Source organism: Tyto alba, unplaced genomic scaffold (genome assembly GCF_018691265.1).
Source record: "Tyto alba isolate M040663 unplaced genomic scaffold, T.alba_DEE_v4.0 Super-Scaffold_20, whole genome shotgun sequence".
NCBI classification, from domain to species: Eukaryota; Metazoa; Chordata; class Aves; order Strigiformes; family Tytonidae; genus Tyto; species Tyto alba.
The window spans coordinates 3,158,316-3,179,739 of NW_024881283.1; positions in this window are offsets into that span (position 1 = coordinate 3,158,316).

Consider the following 21,424-nt stretch of genomic DNA (forward strand, 5'->3'; position numbering starts at 1 on the left):
GTGAAAGGGCAACAGGCACAAGCTGCAACAAGGGAAATGCCAACTAGACACTAAGGAGAATGGTGGCTTCTGCTCATCACACTGTCTCACTGGAAAATTTCCATTTGTCATAAAGGAATAAAACAATCAAAGATGTGAATTCATTACAGATCTGAGAAGTGTCAGTTAGGAGTGTCATGAGGACAGAATCATGCAGATCACCATTCGCTGAGTGATAGAAGCAGATATCTGGACTTGCAGGCATGCTGCAAGTATCCTTATCTGTGACCAGACCTGTGATAAATGGCAGCACTGCAGTCAGAGGAAGAGCAATAGCACTGCTTGGCATAGCAACAACTTTGAATGATTCATAACATGACAGCAGATTCATTAGCAAGCTCCCAGACAGGATCCCTCTCTTGTGGTTTCCAATAACTGCCTCTTCCAGTTGATTCTTCTGAGGCAAAGACAGCCCACCTCGAAGCTCTCAGTACTGGCTAAAATGAAATCACATATGCCACACTGTAAATGAAGAACTGTTCATTTTGATCCTGGCCATCAACGATTAACATGAGCTTTTCCATTTGTCCTGTGGCTGATGTCCCAGGAAGAAAAGGATACATGCCAAGCTCTGTAAAACACATCTGGCTGAGGCTCCATGCTCTCATGTTCACACTTGGATATTAAAAAATTGGAAAAGATTCCAAATGGTTTGAACTTGAACCGGGAGCTCTGATGCTCACCTTGTCACAGACCTCGTAAAGAGATTCAGTCCATCCGATGTCAGAAAAAAAACAGCTTAATGGAAAATTAGGTTTTGGGAAGTAAACTTTATTTTATTCTTTAGAGAGATGCCATGGATAACAGCACATCAGTAGTATCCAGCATTTAGATTTCTCATTATAGTTACCTATGGCAGGGCTTTTCTGCAATCATGTATTGTGGGAACCTTCCCCAGGTTTCCTGTCCCTCACACTGCTGTGGGGAAGAAGGACTGTCAGGTCTTGGTGTCCATACTGAACTCCCAAGATATGCAGGTTCCTATTTCCAGGTTAAGATGACTCAGGTGCTGGCCTGGCTGCCAAAGGTCAAGGCAGCAGTCCACCAGGAATCAAGGACAAAGCACTCATGATTCACTGAACTAATACATTTTAAAATTAAAACTGTCATCAGCTGTAATTGCGACTACTGTTCCCCCTCAGGTAGAACCCGTCCAGGAACAGAGCAGCACATCCTCTGCACCCCACTTTTAGTGGGCCAGAAATTGTGTGTGGCATCCAGTGAGTTTCACTCTGAAAGAGATGTTGGGAACTGACACAGAGGAGCACCCAGAGCCCATGCAATATGTCCACACACAGTCTGGTCATTGCCATATTCATTACTGGCTGGGTCTGGGCTCAAGACACATAAAGCAATCATCAGTCACAGCATGGAAAAGAAAGGGCTATAAGCAAGCTGATTCAACATTTATTTCTTTTGACAGTGATCGGTGCCTACAACAGCCAAGGATCTTGGATTTTGGGCTGGCATTCAGCTCCGATGTTGTGGCAAATTCTCTGTGGAGGAAATGTCCATCTGCTCCAGGTGAATGCTATTGACTGAATGTATTTGTGATTAAAAGTTATAGATCTGTGTCTGTTATTTGCCATCCTTCTCTTTCCTTACAGGCTACTATGAAATTAAGCTTGTGAAGAGAAGAGCAAGAGAAAATATTGAGTACTGGAAGACAATGCACTTTGATTTTATTTACAAAATCACTTGTCCCTGTCAACTCCCATTATGGCTCTAACAATGTGTTTTGCTAAGAGAAATTCAGATATTCAAAGCAAGGTGAAAAAAAGCAGTCCATCAGAAGTACATGTCCCATTAGTCTCCAAAAAAGAGCTGCAGCACACAGTACTGTGCCAGGCAATGTGACAAGGCACGTGGGCCAACAGTGGGGATGTCCTCTGTGGTGGTGGCATCTCAGCTCTGCTGTTATTTTCATAAATATCAGAGACTCTGAAATAGCCCCTGAGTAAGGAAACAAGTTGAATCGCAGAATAACGGGAAGGGATCCTCGGAGGTCTCTAGTCCAACCTCCCGCACAAATCTGAGCCAGTCTGAAAGCTATAGATCAGGTTACTAAAAGCCTCACCCAGCTAAGATCTGAAAATCTCTGAGGTTGGAGGTTCATATAGAGGTAGATTCACAGGCTGCCATCTGCCATAATAGCAGAGAATGAAAAAGAGGGAGGAAGCATTGCCTCCCTGTGGAAGCAGTTCCCTTGATAACAAATTACCAGTGATCCCAATGGTCCCACTGGCACATCCCAGGGGAGGGCATTCCTCCAACAGCACAGTGGGCAAGCAGCCAGCAAGATGGTTATAGATGGCTTTATGTATATAGACAGAGGAACGAGACAAAACAGACACTGCGGAATAATGCAGATGAACGAATCAAATGATGATGTCTTTAACGCGTGTTTCGAAATTACACATGTAATTGTTTCAGTAGTAAGAAAGTAGAGTAGAAAAAAAGGAGAAGGATCAACCTGGGAATGGAAGATATGTGATCTTCTGGCTCATGATTCATCTAGAAGAATCTGGCCTTGGTGTTTTTAGTCAGGAGAAAGACAGAATATACAGACAATAAGTAATTCCTCATAATTTGCAAATTTATAGTTAATTATAAATTAGAAACCATATCTGGAAAATAACATTGGAAAAAAAAATCTCAATATCATTTCCATATTGTACATTCCTTATGAAATTTTTGAACATTTGGGTTTCTTAATTTTTTATTTGCTATTATTTTGCATTTTCTGGGATTTTTTACCAAAATTTTGAATGGATTTTTTGTTACTCTTTGCTTCATCTTCTTCTCTTCCTTGTATTTGGCATTGTCTTACTGTGTTTTTTTTGCGGGGGAACTGAACAGTGAAAAAAAGAAACAGTGCTGATCTAAAATCTGTCCAAAATTATACTGGAAAAAGAAAATTAAAAAAGGGAGAAGATAAAACCCATCTGATCAGATGTAATCTAGACTCATAAAGAAGAAGAGACAGGAAGTCCACCAGACCCACCTCCCACCTGAGCAGATCAGTTGGCTCAGGGCCTGCTCCAGCTTAGCTTCAAATGAAGGATCAGGAGTCCACAATGCCTCTAGGCTCCTGTTCCACTCGTTGACTATCTCCACAATGAAATGATTTCCTAATAACTCATTGAAATTCCCAGTGTTGCAACTTGTATCTGTTGCCTTTTGTCCTTTCACTGTGCACCTCCAAGTAGAGTCTGGCTATGCCTTCTCCCTTCCATAAGGTACCTGCAGACAACAATGAGATCTTGTTTTTATCTTCTCTTCTCCAGGCTGATCAAACTCAGGTCTGTGAACCCCTCATTGTACATAATATGTTTCAGCCCCCTGATCATCCCAGTGGCCTCTGATGCATTTGCATCACTTTATCAGTGTCTTTCCTGTACCAAGGGCAAGACTGGACACAGGGCTTCAAAGGCAGTCTCAAAAGTGGGGAAGATTCTCTTTCCTCAACTTGCTGGCTCCACAATCACAAAATCATTCATGTTGGATTATCTTGTCCAACACTCCTGCTCAAGCAGTGTCAGCTAGAACAGGTTGCCCAGAACCTTGTCAATTCAGGTTTGAATATCTCCAAGGGTAGACCACCCGCATAATAGAGAACTCCTGAGCAACAGCCATGCTCTACAAGGTGTCAACCAACCCTCCTACCCATCAGTGCGCTTGCTTAGAGTGTACTCTGTCCCATTGTCTAGGTTGTTAATAAAGACACTAAACAGTTTTGGTCCCTGTATCCTTCCCTGAGGGACACCAGTAGCAGCTGGTTGCCAGCTGGACTTAGTACAGCTGATCACAACCCTTGGGGTCTGGCAATCCAGCCAGTATTCCATCTGCTTTACCACCCACTAGCTCACCAATCTGACTGTTGTCTGACTGACAACGGGAGACGATAGAAACACAGAATGATTTGGTTTGGAAGGGACCTTCGAAGATCATCTAGTCCAACCCTCCTGCCATGGGCAGGGACAGGGACAGGGACACCTTCCAGTAGATTAGGTTGCTCAAAGTCCCATGCGACCTGACCTTCCAGGGATGGGGCAACTTCTCTGGGCAACCTGTTATGGTGTCTCACTGCTCTAATAGTAAAAAATGTCTTTCTTATACCTAATGTAAATCTACTCTCTTTTTTTTACCCCTTGTCCTGTCACTACAGGCCCTGGTAGAAAGACTCTCTCCATCTTTCATATAAGCCCTCTTTAAGTATTGAAAGGTCCCCCTGGAACTTTCTCTTTTCCAGGCTGAGCAGTTCCAACTGTCTCAACCTTTCTCCATAGGAAAGATATTCCAGTCCTCTGATCATTTTCATGACTCTCCTCTGGACCTGCTCTAACAGGTCCATGTCAAAGGCCTTGCTAGTGCTAAGGTGTAAACCATCCACTGCTTCCTCCCATGACAACATAGATAGTCTTGTCACAGAAGGCAATCAATCAGGTTAAGTTTGGCACAATTTTCCTTTGGTAAATACCTGCTTGTCTTTCACATGCCTGGACAGGAGGATTGCTCTATCACCTTCACAGGGACTGACATATAGTTATCTGATTTCCTCTTTTTGAAGACAGGAGTAACACTTGCCTTCAGGAGTCTCCTCTAAATGACTTTTCAAGGATAATAGCGGCCTCACAATGATGTCAGCCAACTGTCTCAGAATTCTTGGAGACATTCATCACATCAGACCCCGTGGAATTGCATAAGCCCAATTGGCTTGGATGCTCCCTAGCTGAGTCTTCCTCTGCTGTGTGACACACTTCACTTCCACAGACTGTGAGAAAAGTTAGGGACATGGGAGGCCTGAGGGCAAACCTTTGTAGTGAAAAATGAAGCAAAGAAGGTATGGATTACCTCAACCATTTCTGTGTCCTTTGTCACCAGGTCTTCTGCCCGATCAAGCAAGGGGATGCAGTTTCTTTAGCCTCTCTTGCTGCCAGTGTACTTAGAGAAGTCCATCCTGTTGTTCCGCACGTACCGTGCTAGTTCCAGCTTCAGCAGTGAGGGCTCTGATGCAGTGTGCCAGAGTGGTGGTTTTACAAGTTGTGGTTAAAACTGTGCCGGCAGCCAAACACCACAGAGCTGCTCGGTCACCCTCCCTCACCCCCAGGGAATAGGGGAGAGCGTTGGAGGGGTAAGTGATGGTGATTGAGAGATGGGATTCCGGATGGGTATAAGTAAGAGGTCGAGAGTTCCGAGTTGAAATCAAAGCCAAAGTCAAAGTCGTGGCTGAAGTCATTGCCGAAGTCGAAGTCATGGCCGAAGTCATTTATTGTCAACAATCCTTCTACAATTATACATTCTCTAGCAACACTTGTCAACATTTGATTGGTCATAACCCTCTGTCCATAATACGCCAGACAACTCATTGGCTACAAGTTAGCTATTGCTATCATAAGCCTATTGGTTAATTAAATCTTACAGGCACAAACACGATGTCCTATACACTTTCAGCTCATGGTAGAAAACTTTCCACTGTTTAAGAAATGACCAGATATTTTCCTTTAAATGTCGCCTTGCATGTTTTCTTCAGACAAAGCTCATCATCCTTGTCTTGTTTTTCTACATTCCTGTTTGCTGCTCCCAAGGCTTCTGGCCGATCAAGGTCAAGATGTCCTCATCATTCACTAGCTGTACAGCACTCTCAGTTCTTCTTCCAAGCCGTCCTGCTACAGGTAAGAGTAAGGAGATTTGTAGGTTGAGATAAAAACAGTGAAACAATTGAAATAAAATAAAATTGTTGTTATTATTATTATTATTAATAAGAAGAAGAAGAAGAAGAAGAAGAAGAAGAGGAGGAGTAGTAGTAGTAGTAATAGAAAATACAAATGGGTAATGTACAATGTGATTGCTCACCACCTGCTGACCAATGCCCAGGCCATTCCCAGCTAGCGATCCCAGAGAACAGACAATCCTGAAACCACCAACCTGAAAACCCGAGTGGAGCTTCCTGGCCAACCCTGATCTATACACTGAGCATGATGTTACATGATATGGAATATTCCATTGGCCAGTTTTGGTCTGGTGCTGTGGCCGTGCTCCATCCCAGCTTCTTGTGCACCTGTACACAGGCAGAACACAGGGAGTTGAAAAGTCCTGGCTTTATTAGCAACAACTGAAAACATCAGTGTATTATCAACATTCTTTTCATATCAAATCCCATACTGAACTAAAACACATCACTATTCTAGCTACTAAGAAAGAAGAAAAAAACCCCAATAATTGGCTCTATGCCAACCAAAACCAGGACACGAGTCAATGTTAAAGATATGCCTTTGGCCATTGTTGTGAGGAAGCATCAGGGTGGCGGGTGGTGTAAAAGGAAAAAGCGCTGGTGAACAATGTGATGTGTGGAGAGCCAAAATTATCTGGCTTTTCTTTTGGTACCTACATCCCAGTTTCCAGGCAGAGCTAAACCAGACCTTAAGAAGCTGCCAGACTGGAAAACGTGACTGCCTGAGTGACATAGCTCCTGAAAAAATTGGCATACTCTTGAGGGACTGAATGTTAAAGACACTTTACTGAAACTAATTAGTTAGCAATGGCTATGCAAAACGTGTAATGGAAAAGCAATAGCTCTCCTGATTCTCTGGATCTAGGGATTTACTGACTGTTAATTCCTTTCAAAATCTAACCAAAGCCAACGAAGACGCAGACGGCAAAAAGACAGCCTGGAAAGCCCCTCCAGAGGACCTCACCGCAAAAACTCTCTGCTGCAGTAGAAGATTAAAAATCATGAGAGAATATTTGTTTCTGGCCCAATGGTCCATTTCAAATAGACCCAGTCAGTCAGAGCAATATTCCTCTACACAAATTTTAGACACCAATATCTTGCCATCCTGACCTCCTTTTCCAGACACAAATGGCTTTGGCAGTGGGGTGTAGGGTGGTTGTTAGGGTCTGTGGCATCATTCATCAGCCTTGGGGGCATCTCCTTGAAGAGGAAATGAGCTCTGTGTTCTGTATCCTCCTCATTGTAGGGAGTAGATGTTGCTAATTGACTGTATTACTGACAGGAGAGTTTAATGTGGCTGCACAGCTAACACCATTTGTATCAATCGGAGTACCCAGATTGTTCCATAATGCCCAGTGCTGACCAGTGCTGTTGGTCCCAGTCCCACCATCAGAGCACGAGCTCCTTCTCCTGGGGGTCCCTGCAGTTCCTCAGCACAAAGCCATCTGTCTGCTCATGGCTATGTGCATGGGCAATATGCTCACTTGTGACTATGTGGCTACAGGCAGACGATTTGTAGCTTTGGCTTTGTCCCAGTACTACAGATCTGGCCAGATTTTCCTGGCATCTGAGGAGGAAAAGGTTCTTCCACATCACTAGAAGTCCCACAGAACATGCAACAAAAATAAGAGGCATCAGCCCTCTCTCCTCTTCCAGATCATGCTTCAAGACCCAGCTGTGGGCTATCTGTTCACATGCTTAGAAATGTGTCCATAGTTAGATTATTTTTAAAAAAGTCCCCTCCATCAAAAGCAAATAAAGGAAAAGCACAGGGCCGTATGCCCAGCCAGAGTGGGACCAACAACTGACAGCAGCAACTGGCCCTCCAGAGCCATAGCAGTAGCCTCCAGTCATGACGTTACCACGCAGCAGTTGGTCTCTTACTCCACTGGGAAACTGCACTGGGGCCGTCTGGCAGCCAGAGCCCTTGCACCCAGAGGTAGGCAGAACTTTGTTTAGTTCACTGAACAAACAGGCAGTCAAAGCAATCAGGTGGTTTTTATTGTGAGGTGAATTTGATGTAGGGACAACAGGCTACTTATCGAGATTTTGTGTTATATTTGCATCATACCTTAGGTAACACCTGAGTCTGGGCTGCTTTCTATTGTTCATGGATGTTAGTGAGTTTTTTTTCTAAAACTATCTCCCTTTTTATAACCATGGAGCTACTTTCACTTTAATATCATATTTAAAGCCTGTGCTTTTAAAATAATTGCTTCAGTATCTGGCATTGTCATTAAAGTATTTTGTATGTTTCCCCTGGGTCTGATCCAATTTTTTCCTGAGAAGTTTAACAAGCAGCACCCCCAACTATACTGAGGCAGTTCACAATGGAGCTTTAGTGCCTAAGGAATTTAGCAATTTACTTCTAAAATTCTAGCAGACAGCTAGAGTATATGAATGCTTTGATCATGAAGTTCAACAGATAAAGACATTGTTCATTTTCATAACACTGGATTAATATACCTCAGAAACCTTTAAGCATGAAAATAAAAAAAAAAAAAAAAAAGAGCTAAGCATTAAAATAACATTTAAATGTCAAATAAAAAAAAAGTAGACACTATTTATTTTGCCTTAGGAATAAAACTTCTTGGCCCACAGCTCCTCAGGCAGAGTTGTGATGCCCTGTGATGGCAGCAGCTGGTTCTGCACAGTCTTTGAAGAGCAGCACCCAGACAGAGCAAAGGGCTGCGCCTTTTGGAGAATCCAAGGACACTGGAGACAAAGTTGGCCCAAAGAAGCAGATCAAAAATCAGACCAATTCCAAACCCAGAGTGCTCAGTCTGTGCTGCCTAGTTCCCACTCAGGAGATAAACTACAATTGGGTAGGTAAAATTGCCCTGGGGCTGGGATTTGCTAGAAAAAGTGGGATCAGCACAGAGATGGGGCAAGCACTAGCACTGACCCATGGAACATGCATTTTTCCTCTCTGCTCAAGTCGCATGAATGTAAGGACTGCCTAACATTATGTGGTTTAAGGATTAAGCACAAAGGGACTGTAATCCTGAATAAGGTCTCCAGATAGTCTTCTCAGAGAATTGCAATTGCTGAGCTGAACTTGGCCCAATGATTCCCCTGATCACTTACATACGAATATTGCCCAGGAGCCAGGTGAAATCCACAAAGCAAATCAGAGCAGGTGGCATATAGACCATTGCCAGGTAAATGTCCAAATTATCTTTTCTAAGTATTACTTACTTCTTGTATTTGTTGTACCTGCCCTAACACTTGCATGCACAGCAAGCACCTTACCAGTGGCAAAACCTGCTGGAAAAGTGGTTGAGTTGAAATGGTACTGCAGCTGCCTGGGGGACTCAGCTACTCACCCATCACTCCCTCTTCATGGGAATAGTGAGGCTGCAGTCATGCATATTCAGTGTCAGCAGGCTCTATGCTATAGTCCTAGAAAATGTTCACTTTGAAAATGCTTCAGGTCTTCTGTGATGCAGGAAAGCTCCTTAGCAGTTACCCAGCAATCTGTAGACACTTCTGTTCTCACAGTGGAAGGATCCTGGCTCTTGGCAGGGCTTTCTCACACAAGATGTACAAAGTAAAGAAAATCGGAGTGGTGCTCCATTTCCCTCTTTTGACTCCTGTTTCTAGCTAGGAACAAGGCCTACAGTTAGTCTTCCTTTTAAAACAAGCACTGTCATGTTGCTAGTTACTGCCCTGTGTAGAGCACCACTCTCACCGCTGAGATTTTAATTTATTGTCCTTGCTGTGGGTGGAGTGACACTCTCTTTACTTGTATATCTTCATTTGCTCTGCTCTCCCTTTTTTAACTTTTCTCATGAAGCAGCATTCACATCACTTGCTTTAAGCCTCTACGTTGCAGCCATCTGAATGAATCACCTGAACACCCTGGGAAGTCAGTGAGAAGTAGACTCCCAGGGAGTGACTGATATGATCTAGGTCCTCCTTGGATTCAGGTAACTGCACCTTCTAGTGAGTTCACTGCTAAGAGGAGCTCTGGACTGGACAAAACCACCAGTTTCATCCGCCATTTCCACACTGCAACTGGGGTATCCTCCAGTATGTCTCTGTCCCCAGTATATCCCCTGCAGAAGAGCAGAAAAACCAACAGCCACCTTCCTTTGGAGCTCTGCATTTGCACCACTGCTTTAGTGTGCCAGCTGGGAACCACATACCAGGGAGGGGAATGCCACCAGGGCCCTGGTCCACTAACCATCCTTTGCATCACAGTAAGGGAGGGTCAAGCAAGGATCGATACCTCAAATGGGCTTCTCCCAATCTTTCCAATCCAGATCTACCAGCAAACAGTGGCCACAGGAAAACACTGCAAGGCAGCAAGCAAACCTCCAGTGAAGAGGTTCAAGAACAGTGCCAATATGATGCTCATCCTGGAGTGTGGGTGGGCATTTGTCTAACAAGCTGGATCTTCTGTCCCTGTCCCTCTACTTCCTTTGCTAGACTCTTATTACATGGTGTAGGAAGACCAGTCCGTTATTCTCTCCTGCTCATGGTGAGAGGAGCCACAGTCACATTCTTCTCAGACATAGCCCCTCTGCTGATCCTTCCATGGAAGTTTCCCTTAGAAGGGGTGAAGCTGCGGCCGGCAAAGTGAAAGGGATTCTGGCATGGAAACAGGCTCCTGGACAGGAAAGGAATGGTGTGTATGAAGAACAGAGCTGGACCCCACTTCTCCTTGATTTAGAAATTCTGTGATGTCTGTGGACATGAGCTTTTTCTTGATGCTGTGGTAACACTGTGATTCCAAATATATGTGACACAAACAGCACAGTTTGATTGGTGTTGATGCTTTCACTGAATCTGCCATACTGGTCATCTTCTCTGCTTTGTGCTTCCCCGCAGAGCCACCAGTAAACATGTGTCTCTGCTGTGATGCTGGCTTCACCCGTGCCCTCTTCCAGGACAGGGACAGCGAGTACTGTCACACTGTATCTCAGCTGGCATTGGGTCTAGAAGCAGACTGGGTTTTCCCTCACCTCCTCTGCTGTCCCAAACTAAACATGCTTTTTCCAGTTTCCAGAAATTTCATGGGCAAGGCACAGTGCAGCAGGTTTTTTTTGGACAGAGGTTCCAGTGCCTCCTGAGTGCAGGAGACTCAGAGCCACCTTGGCTCCATCGTGGAGCTTAGGGACAGGTTCTGGTCCCATAGCAAGGACAATTAATCCAAGAAGAAAATGATCAGAGGAAAGGAAGAGCCCACTGTCATGGTTTAAACCCAGCTGGCAGCTAAACACCATACAGCTGCTCACTCACCCGCCCCTGCCTGGGAGATGGAGGAGAGAATTGGAGGGGTAAAGGAAGACTTGTAGGTTGAGATGAAAACAGCTTAATAATTGAAATAAAATGAAACAGTAATAACAGTGATAGAAAGTACAAGCAGGTAATGCATAATGTGATTGCTGAACACCCACCAACCCATACCCAGCCCATTCCTGGCCACCAATCCCAAAGAAAACCAAGATCCCAAACCAGTAATCCTGGAAGTGAGAGAGAACACTCCCCCTTCCCAGCCAGCCCACCTCTATATACTGAGCATGACGTTACATGATATGGAATATTCCCATGGCCAAACTGAGTCAGTGCTCCCTCCCAGCTTCTTGTGCACCCTTGTGCACGGGCAGGACATGGGGAGTTGGAGAGTCCTTGATCTCTTAGCAACAACTGAAATCATCAGTATGTTATCAACATTCTTCTCATACCAAATCTCATATTGAATCTAAAGCACAGCACTATTCTTGCTACTAAGAAGGAAAATTAACTCTATCCCAGCTGAAACCAGGACACCCACACACCAGAGGCACTGGGACATGCCATCTCATTAGTCTGTGCTTGCTTGTTCTTACTGCAGATGTAGTTGCTTGGGTGAAAATGTCCTGTCTACTCCCGGTATCTGTCCTGTGTATGAGAAGCTGTGGTAAATGTGCAGGAACAATTTGCCAGTTTGGGTTTTCTTCCTACAGTTGAACCCTCTCATTAACTTCTGTTTCACTGGAACTAGCTGGTTCACTGACTTCTGTACATAATTACTGTATTTCATACTCTGAAACCAGAATGGAAAGAAAATCATGCTAGTATTATTCAGGCAATTAAAGATATACTGGCTTATGCTTTTCAGACTTCCCATTGCTCCCTCAAAATTTCTAGCACAGAGATTTCTTGCTTTAGGTTTAAGAACACACTGCAAGTCCAGTTTTGTTGCTCTCTGCTGTACTGTTATTCGGTAAAATGCTTTTCTGGGTGTTCACACAGAAAACAGTTATTTGGTAAAATGCTTTTTCTGGGAGTTAAGGACCCGTAGGAATTGCTTTGTCAGCATCCTTTTCTCCTGAAATATGGTTTCCCACAGCCTCCTGCTAGAGAAACTGATGTGTTACAGTCTAGACAAGTGGTCTGTGTAGTGGGTGGGGAACTGGCTCATAGGCTGCACCCGGAGGGTGGTGGGAAACAGCTCTTTTTCAGATTGGCAACCTGTCATAAGTGGGGTCCCCCAGGGATTGATACGGGGCCTAATGCTGTGTAATATCTTCATAAGTGATCTGGATGATGGGATCAAGTGTACCCTGATGAAATTTGATGATGATACCAAACTGAATGGGGAAGTAGACACTTCGGAAGGGAGAGCCACCCTGCAGAAAGACCTGGATAGGCTGGAGGAGTGGGCTAACAAGAACCTTATGCAGTTCAGCAAGGACAAGTGTAAGGTCTTGCACGTGGGAAAACATAATCCAGGAGTGCAGCACAGGCTGGGATCTGCCTGGCTGGGGAGCAGCTCTGTGGAAAGGGACCTGGGGGTCCTGGTGGACAACAAGCTCAATATGAGAGACCAGTGTGCTGCTGCGGCAAAGGTCAGTGGGGTGTTGGGCTGCATCAGCAAGGGCATCACCAGCAGAGATAAAGAAGTCGTTATCCCACACTACTCAGTGCTTGTCAGGCCACACCTGAAATAGTGTGTTCAGTTCTGGTCCCCACTCTACAAAAAAGATGTGGACAGGCCAGAGGGGGTCCAGAGGAGAGCCAGAAAGATGATCAAAGGACTGGGAAGCCTGCCATGTGAGGAAAGGTTGAGAGAATTGGGTTTGTTCAGCCTTGAGAAGAGGAGGCTTAGGGTAGACCTTATCACCATGATCCAGTATTTAAAGGGTGGCTACAGAGATGGAGACTCCTTTTTTACAAGGAGTCATGTGGAAAACATGAAGGGTAATGGGTACAGTTTACTCCTGGGGAGATTCTGATTGGAAACAAGAAGAAAATTTTTCACAGTGAGACCAATCAGCCCGGGAAAGTGGTGGATCACCCAACATTGGACACTTCTAAGATTTGGCTGGACAGGGTGCTGGGCCATCTTGTCCAGACCATGCTTTTGCCGAGAAAGGTTGGACCAGATGATCCTTGATGTCCTGTCCAACCTGGTATTCTATGATTCAGTGAAATACATTTTTTATAACTATAGCAGAGATTTTGGCATAGTCATGCAGAAACCCCAGCCTGCAACTAGTCGTGCCCATGCCTGAATCCTGCTCTGTTTCAAGGAATCACAGTTCCAGAACAGGTATTTTCCAGGACAAGAAACTGCACAGAATGCTAGCCAAGAGGGATGGAGATATATCATTAGGGTGGGGAACTCCAGATATATTCTCAGCTTCAGCTTCTCTGAAGTCCATGGATATGTGACCAAGAGAAGAGCCAAGACAATCTTGCTGTTTGATAAAGGCTGTGCTTCTGTGCTAAGTGTGTCAAGTTCACTTTCCTGAGCAGGCAGGGTGCTGTCACTTCAGATATGTTAAAGAAAATGGAAGCTATTGGGGATGGACAGATTATGCCATCAGCTGTAGAAAGCATCTGTGCTTGCCTAAGAAGACTTCCCTCTGAGGAGCAATTAGCAAAAAAATGCAAACCAATCTGTTTTGTGTTACATGCTCATTAGAACTAGAACAAGACTTAACAAAGCATGTAAATGACACTGTAAGTAGTTGACGGGTCTCTGCTGCATCAAATGCTTCTGCAGTGAAGGCAGTATTCCTACAATGATAAAACACATTGCAAGACTTGTGAGACAGGTGATTTTACTCTGTATTTCACTGAATTTCTAATAAGCTAGTTACATTTTTGCATTTGCGGTTCTTGATGTTTATCCTAAATATTTGGTCCTTGAGGTGCACTTGTCAACATCTAGAGGAAGATATCTTCAATGAGCAAATATTCTTCTGGAAGAAGAAAGGGGCTACTGTTCCAGGTTGGATCCCTGGGTCATCAAATGGATCTCAAGCAGCACAAACCTTAGCAAAAAGCTGTAGCTTGAGCATCAGAAACTTCTCATGATTGTGAGTGTCTCTGTAGTCCCTGGAAGAGGAGAAGATACCAGAGAAGTGAGGGGCAACATGGAATGGGTCTGCTGTTCCTTGTCCAGCCAACACAGTGTTAGACATAGCTAAGGGGTGAAGTAACTGATAACCACTGGAAATAGGGTATTTAGCTGAAAAAAATTCCTCCATGAGAGGAAAGATCTCAATTTTTTTATTGACCATCAGTAGCAGAGCTGGAAAAAAAAATGTTGCACAATTACTACTTCCTTTTCCTGTCCATAAATCACCCTTTGAAAATATTGAGAGGAATGGGGGAAGAAATTATGTACTGATGTGATGGTGCCTCTATATTAATAAATAGTTTATTCTGGGATATAAACATCTTTCTCTTTTAAAAAAATCCAGAAAAATGACCTGTGACAAACTCAGATGTACTCCAAAACTGGACAATACAATTTTAAAAGAATGGTAAGAGTGATAAATGTTTAATTCATGGTAGAGAGTTAAGGAAAAAAAAGGGCAAAAAGGGCAAAATTTAATATCTCTCACCCATTAAAAACTTTCTCTCTAACGCACATTCCAGTGATCTCACCATCATGCCATGCTTTACTGGGAGAAGGAGGTAAGCAAAAAATACGTGATGACTCTTCTGACAGAGAAGTTATAGACTGTACTTTCTGTCTGGGAGCTGCTAGGCCATGGCAGAGTCCCTGTCCCCCTTCACTCAATCTTTGTCAACAAGTCCAGAAGAAGCCACTTCCAGTCTGAAGAGAATCCTGCAAGGATCGCTTTCCCAGGGTGATTTTTTCTTTTTCTTGCTGGCAGGAAAGCTTAAAGCTGCTTCCCAAAGAACAAAACCCACTTGCCTCATAAGTAGTTGAGCAATCTCAGTCCTTGCTGAGCTGCCACTAACACAGCATGTAAATTACTGTGAGGAACATCCATGGCAGCACATCTGTCTCCCTAGGAGGGCAGATGAGAGATCTGAATCATCGGCTGGAAGCACTCAGTCTCTCTCCACTGTCCTAGCTAACTTAAGCACTGCAATCAAGAGCCAGAACAAATCCAGCATAGAGGTTCTTGCTTTTGGTGCAGATACTACTTAACCTGTCCCTGATGGTAACCCTGAGGAGCAGTGCAAGAGAAAGTCTCACCACAGCTAGCCTCGAACATCCAAGAGCTAGTTGTCTCAGTCTGAGCTAGTCTTCTGGGATTGCTTTATTGTCAGCAGAAGGAAATATATCTGAGGGTGTTACTTGGACATTCCAAAGAAGTCAGCTGAGCAACCCTCAGGAGGATGAGGTTGATCTGTCCCTCTAGCAATCAAGAGGTTTATATAGATTTACATGAGATCCCACCCACTTTAGAGGATGTGAGAAACAGATTCCATAAAGAATGATGTAACTCAATGATAAGCCTCTATCAAAATGATGCTTTATATCAATACATTTTCTCTGCCTGACTCTGGAGTGACAAACCACAAAAGCTTAATATGTTTCATAAGGTTTCCTCCATGAGCAGATAGGAAAGAGAATTTTTACATATCTCAATTGTTTTGAGGTAGTAGCATTCAAAATATCATTCTTCTGTACACACTCAATCCTTAGGCTGAGTCAGAGCCTCACTCCCACAGAACTCTTTCTGATTCATGCTACTGACAGTGGGGTGTGAATATTTCCTATGCAGTGCAAACATGTTCCTGCAACAAGCCCATCGTTTGCTCTGACAGAGGGTAAAAAAGGTATGATCAGCTCAAGTTAAATGTCAAACTCTAGAGCATCTCTGAAACCATCAGGCTGTGAACTTGGTAGAGAAGTAAATGAAAAGAAGTCATGGTTGTGATTGCTTCCCATAGCTCTAACTCAATTAAAAATTTAATTCCAATTATCTGGCAGTTCTAGGTATCACATCATCCTGCATGATGCAGGCAAGTCAGAGTTAGATGTAACAGAAGGACCATCCAAACCAGGGGTCTGGAGGTGCTCCCTGCTCTCTGTGGCTCCTCCACAGGTACTTTCCCAGGAGAGTGTTATCATCTGTAAAGCCACTTGCACACCTTTTGTTTTGGATTCTCTTCAATAACTATTTTAAAAATCATTTTAATCAGTAACAAAAAAGGTTTTTAATTAGAAAAATTTTGGTTTTGCCTGAAGCAAAACTCCTGAGCCATTGTGGGGCCTCATTATAAAAGTTCTTGTCCCTCATATTGATCAATAATGACTCTTTATTTATAAATGAAATACTGTAGTCCATCAATAGCTGTGGGATGTCTAAAGGCCACATCTTGATCTAGTTAGTGCTATTGTGTAATGACAAATGAGAGGTGCAGTTCTTGGCACAGAAGGGGAGGACTCACTGCAGCAACAGGAGGTGAATGTGTAAAGGTTTGAGGCAAGAGCTTGTGGTGGAAGAAGCTCTGCCATTCAGTCTGCTCCCCCTGGAGACAGACGCGGTTCACGCCAGGCAAGCACTATGCACCAGCCCTTTTCCAGAGGAAAACGTGTAAAGTACCAGTAACAGGACAGACACTGATGTTTTCCAAATGCTGTGTCACCACAGCTTTTTTGGATATTCCCCATATCTCCCTCTGTGATAGCACACTATCCTGGATCTTCCTTTCCATAGTCCCACTTCTCAGCAAAATATGCACCTGTGGGGGCCCTGGCTGTGTCCCACCAGTACTGTCCATGTTGCACACCTAGCAGCCCCTTCTGCAATCAAATGGAGCCCACCTTGTTGGTACCACATGCCCTGCCATGCTAATATCCCACCCACCTTTCATCAGGGATTTCCTCCTACAGGAGACGCGTCATTTAATCCTGCTTAAATATCTACAAGGGGGATCTTTGCTTTATCTAGACCCATGCTACTCTTCCTTTGCCACCAGTGATAATCTAGTCTCTGTACTTGGAGAGTGAGTCCTGCAGAAGCAGATAGCTGAGCTACGAATGGTGAATCACATCCTGACTGTGAACGTTTCTCTCCCTGGCTATGAAGGTTGCCCAGGGTGGCTGCCTGCACTGCAAGTGTTTCTGTCATGATTATCTGAAGTTAGATGATGTACCTGCCACCAGCCAAGGACAGGGAGACAGTAGTGAGACTAGCTGACATAACTGCATGAAAATACCTTCCCCTGGCTCTGCAGCAGCAGCAGGTCCTGCCTGGCCCAGGGGAGACAGGGCAGCACAGAAAGAAACTGGTCATACTGCATCAAAGCTGACCCATGTCCTGCAGGGTCTGTGGTGGTAAGTCTGCCCTGGCTATCAGCACGGTGTAGTCTGGGCTTCAAGTACCAAGGGTGGGCTCCTTTCACTTTAGGCCTTTACAGGGGAATTGTCAGAGTAAGTAATCTGAGGTCCTTGTATAGTCACTGGTTAGAAACAGACTACACAGAATTAGTCAGTGTTGTCAGGATGTCCTGGAAATTCCCATTTTAAGCCACTCTGGCTGAGGTACCAGTGCATCCAAACTCAAAGGATACAAAGAAAATTTCCTGCCTTAAATAAGGAAAAACTGAAACATAGGAGGATGTAGTAGACTCAAAAATCTCAGTGTGAGAGACTTTGGTTGCAAAAGATGTCAGGGTGTAGGATTATTATGAACCAAAAGAAGACATGCCTGGCATTTATATGGCCAGAGACCACTTGGTGACATGCAGGATCCATTACTTTAAACTCTGCTCCACTTGATTTAAAATTGCTCTTAGAGTTCATCAGAAGATGTCTGAGAAGAAAAGTGGGATTTTCATCTCTCTGTGAAACACAGCTGCAAGCAGAAATGTGCAGCTGGTAGACAGGGAACAGCCCTTGTCTTATCCCAAGAACTGTTGGTGACTTGGTGGGGCATTTGTACTGCTTTAATGCAGGGGAGTTTTTGAACCATCCAATTCACTGAATATTCCTGGGAACCAATTTAATTCTTCCCTGTAGTTGTGCAGTCTTCTTCCTACTGTTAAATGGAAAAATGGAGATGACTGCATCTGTTATAATAAAAATACATTGACCTTACACTTCTAATTATACAATGACCAATTTACAGAAATGTCATATTTTAATCACTCTTCACTATGCCAGAAACAATAATTTTTAAAAGGCAGTTCTAACTGCATTTTTTTGTCTGTGGGAGAAATGCAAGCCAATGTTTTGTCAAATGTGCTAAGCTTCATGAGGAGGCAGCTGCATATAGATTTAACTGAGGAAAGTGTTTGAGGAAGGGAGTGTGTGGAGAGGGCTCTGGCATAAGAGCAATGAGTGATGGAAATGCTTTTGGCCAAAACTACCAGGGAAAAAAAAAAAACAACATACAAAGCAACGTTCATCACAGCCTTGTATGCCTTCCAGTGCAACACCTTGGGACTGCAGTTCAAACCTGAATGACCGATTTGTTATAGTTTTCTTTGTAATTTGTTTACGAATTGCAGAATTACAGGATGATATAGGTTGTAAGAGATTTCTGGGGGCCACCTGGTCCAACCAACCTCCCTAAAGCAGGCCCAGCTTTGAAGTTGGGTTAATTTTGAAAATAAATTAGGTTGCTGAGGTCCTTGCACATTGAATATCTTAAAGAATGGAACCTCCACAACTCCACTGAGCTACTCTTCCAGTGCCTGACACCCCGCCTCAGTGTGGAAATAATTAGTATTTAGAAACTTGGAGATGATCATTCATATCCCTCTAACAGACTGAGAACAAAAGTTGCAGTCTATTGGCTGTTTTACAGGACTGAAAGATTTGCAAAACACTTGAAATAGTTAATGAGATCAAAGCCTTCTGCTCCTTTAAAACCTGTGGAAATCTCAATCAAACAAACAGTCCATTTTCCTCATGTTTTGGAGTGTTTTTCAACACAAAATAGGTGGCATGCATCCAAATTACCAGAGCTAGTTTTCTTGGGCACAACATGTTAGCCTGCACGTCTTGCTGTGCTCTCTGGAGATGCCTGATACAGTCTTGAGTCCATGTGCTCTGACTCACTCACTGGAAGAGGCTGGGAGAGCTCTCATAGCTAGCTGATTTTCAGTATGCTTCTCTTCTTTAGTTTATCCTATCTGCCTGTGAGCAGGTTAGTATGCAATATAAGACATCTTTGATATGAAATCCAGCTTTATCACAGCTCTGCTGTGGCAAAGAACATTCCAGATGACCAGATAAAGTCAAATTTTGGTGTGTTACCCCTAGTAACTGGCTAGCAGTATAGGAGCAGACAGACATTTTGTAGCTTATGCAGATCCAGTCACCTTGAAGTCATGTTTGCAGACTCTGGGGTGTGTAGGTCTATTCATCTGCAAGCAATGAAAGCCCACAGTGGCTCCCACAGTATCTGGGTGACTGAGCTTTGACGGGAGAAGAGCAGTGAGCTAGGAGTTGAAGCAGGCTTTACACCATGTTTTCCTGGAGCCAGTGGTGCCAACCCATCTCCTGGGATAGTATCTTCTTTTGGGGGAGCCACGAGACCATGCCACATCCATGTTGGCCCAGCTTCAGTATTTGTCTACACAAGGTCCAGAGCAATTCCTAGTCTACCAGCCAGCAGGGAGAGGTGAGCAGCAGCTGCCAAGATTGTCTGAGAGGATGAGGAGGCTGGGGTCAGGGTGTCACAGGGTCTCCCCTGCCATGTGTTATCTCCTCAGGTCTCTCTGTCCATTCCTGCCAGCTGCCCTTTGGCTCTGTTCCCTGCTCAGCACTAGGGTCACTTGTGCAATGGTTCATTTCACACTTGGAAAGCCCAACCTCTCTTTCTACTGAACTCTTCACCCAGCATAGTCTTTGGGAGCTGCATCCCTTTACTTTCCTGTTTTCCTTCATCATCATGGCTTCTGCAGGCTCTACCATCATGGATCAGAGATATTCATCACAAATAGGGGCAATTGTGGGTGTCTTCTTCAGGTGCAGGCAGAAGATGAGAGAGTAAGGTCAATTGCAGAAGAACCTTTTAAAACCACCATGGTCTGTGAAAGTGAGGCCCCTTTTGGTTGTTTGAAGAAGGCCTTATCTACTCCATCATGATCAGGAGGTCTATAGCAGATAGACGCTACAACAGCACCCAAGTTGGTCTGCCCACTAAACTTGACCCATAAGGTCTCAAATGGCTCCTGACTCATCCTCAAGCAGAGCTCCCTATAGTCTTGCTGCTCTCTCACATAAAGGGCAACCCCCCTCCTCACCTTTCTGGCCTATCCTTCTTATAGAGCTTCTATCCATCCACTGCAGCACTCCAGTTGTGTGAGCCATTGCACCATGTCTCCGTGATCCCAAGAGGTCATAGCCCCGTACCTGCATACACACTTCTGATTCCTCCTCTTTGACTGCTGTGCTGCGTGTGTTAGCATAGAGGCATTTCAGAGAGGCCCCCAACTGTGCTGATTCCCCAGTACAGGCTTGAGAGCTTTATTTATAGACCTTGATGGGGTTTTTTTCCAAATATTCTTCTTTTATAAAACTCAGATGTTTTGTTGACATTAATTCTTTCTGGGTCTGACTGAACTGATAATCCTTTTCCCTCAGAAAGCTCCAGCTCAGTTTTGTGTATGCTGTGTTTCTTTGGTTACAAACTGATATTTTCAAATCTAAGCCTTGTCCCAAGACCACACCCAGAAAATCAACTCAGCTGTTTGGGAACTCTGTGAACTGCATGTGCTTGGGAATGATGATGCAAGTGTTTTAACAAAGAAATGTGTTAGAGTCAAGGAGAACAGGAAGATAAACAAGGTACTCTTGATGAGCAGCCGCTCATCTTCCAAAACATAGCTGTAGCACTTAAAACCTTTTTTATTTTGGTTGATACTTTGATTATGAAACTGATTGGAGAAATAGCTGCTCCCCACATCCTGCAGAGTCACCCTATTCATCACTGGTTACAAGCTATGTGACTGCCTGTACCAGATAGCAAGACATTCTCACTGCTCTGACCCTGTAGTCCTTCTGGATGCTCCAAAGACCCAGTCTTTAATTTTAATTTCCCAATGCAGGAGACCACACTCAGTTGTTCCTAGATCAGGAATGATTCTCAGATAAAACCTGCTCTTCTTCAGTGCGAGATTTGCATCCCAACACGAATTAAGTTAGGGTCATCTCTTGGCTCAGCAATTTCAAAAGCCTGATTTGTCCTTCTATATTATTAGAGCTTTAAAACTTTGTCTCCTTTATTTTAAGAGATGTGACTCCAAATATCACAAAACAAAATACAAATAATTGGTTTTAAGCTCTTTTGAATAGTCTAATGCTACACTGATCATGGATGGTGAAGACCTCTGGAAAGATCTCACAAAATCATCCTTGGGCAAATAGGTGGCAGATGAGCTTAAGCATCGATAAATATAAGGGAAATCATCTAGAGAAAAATAATCTAGACCATATTT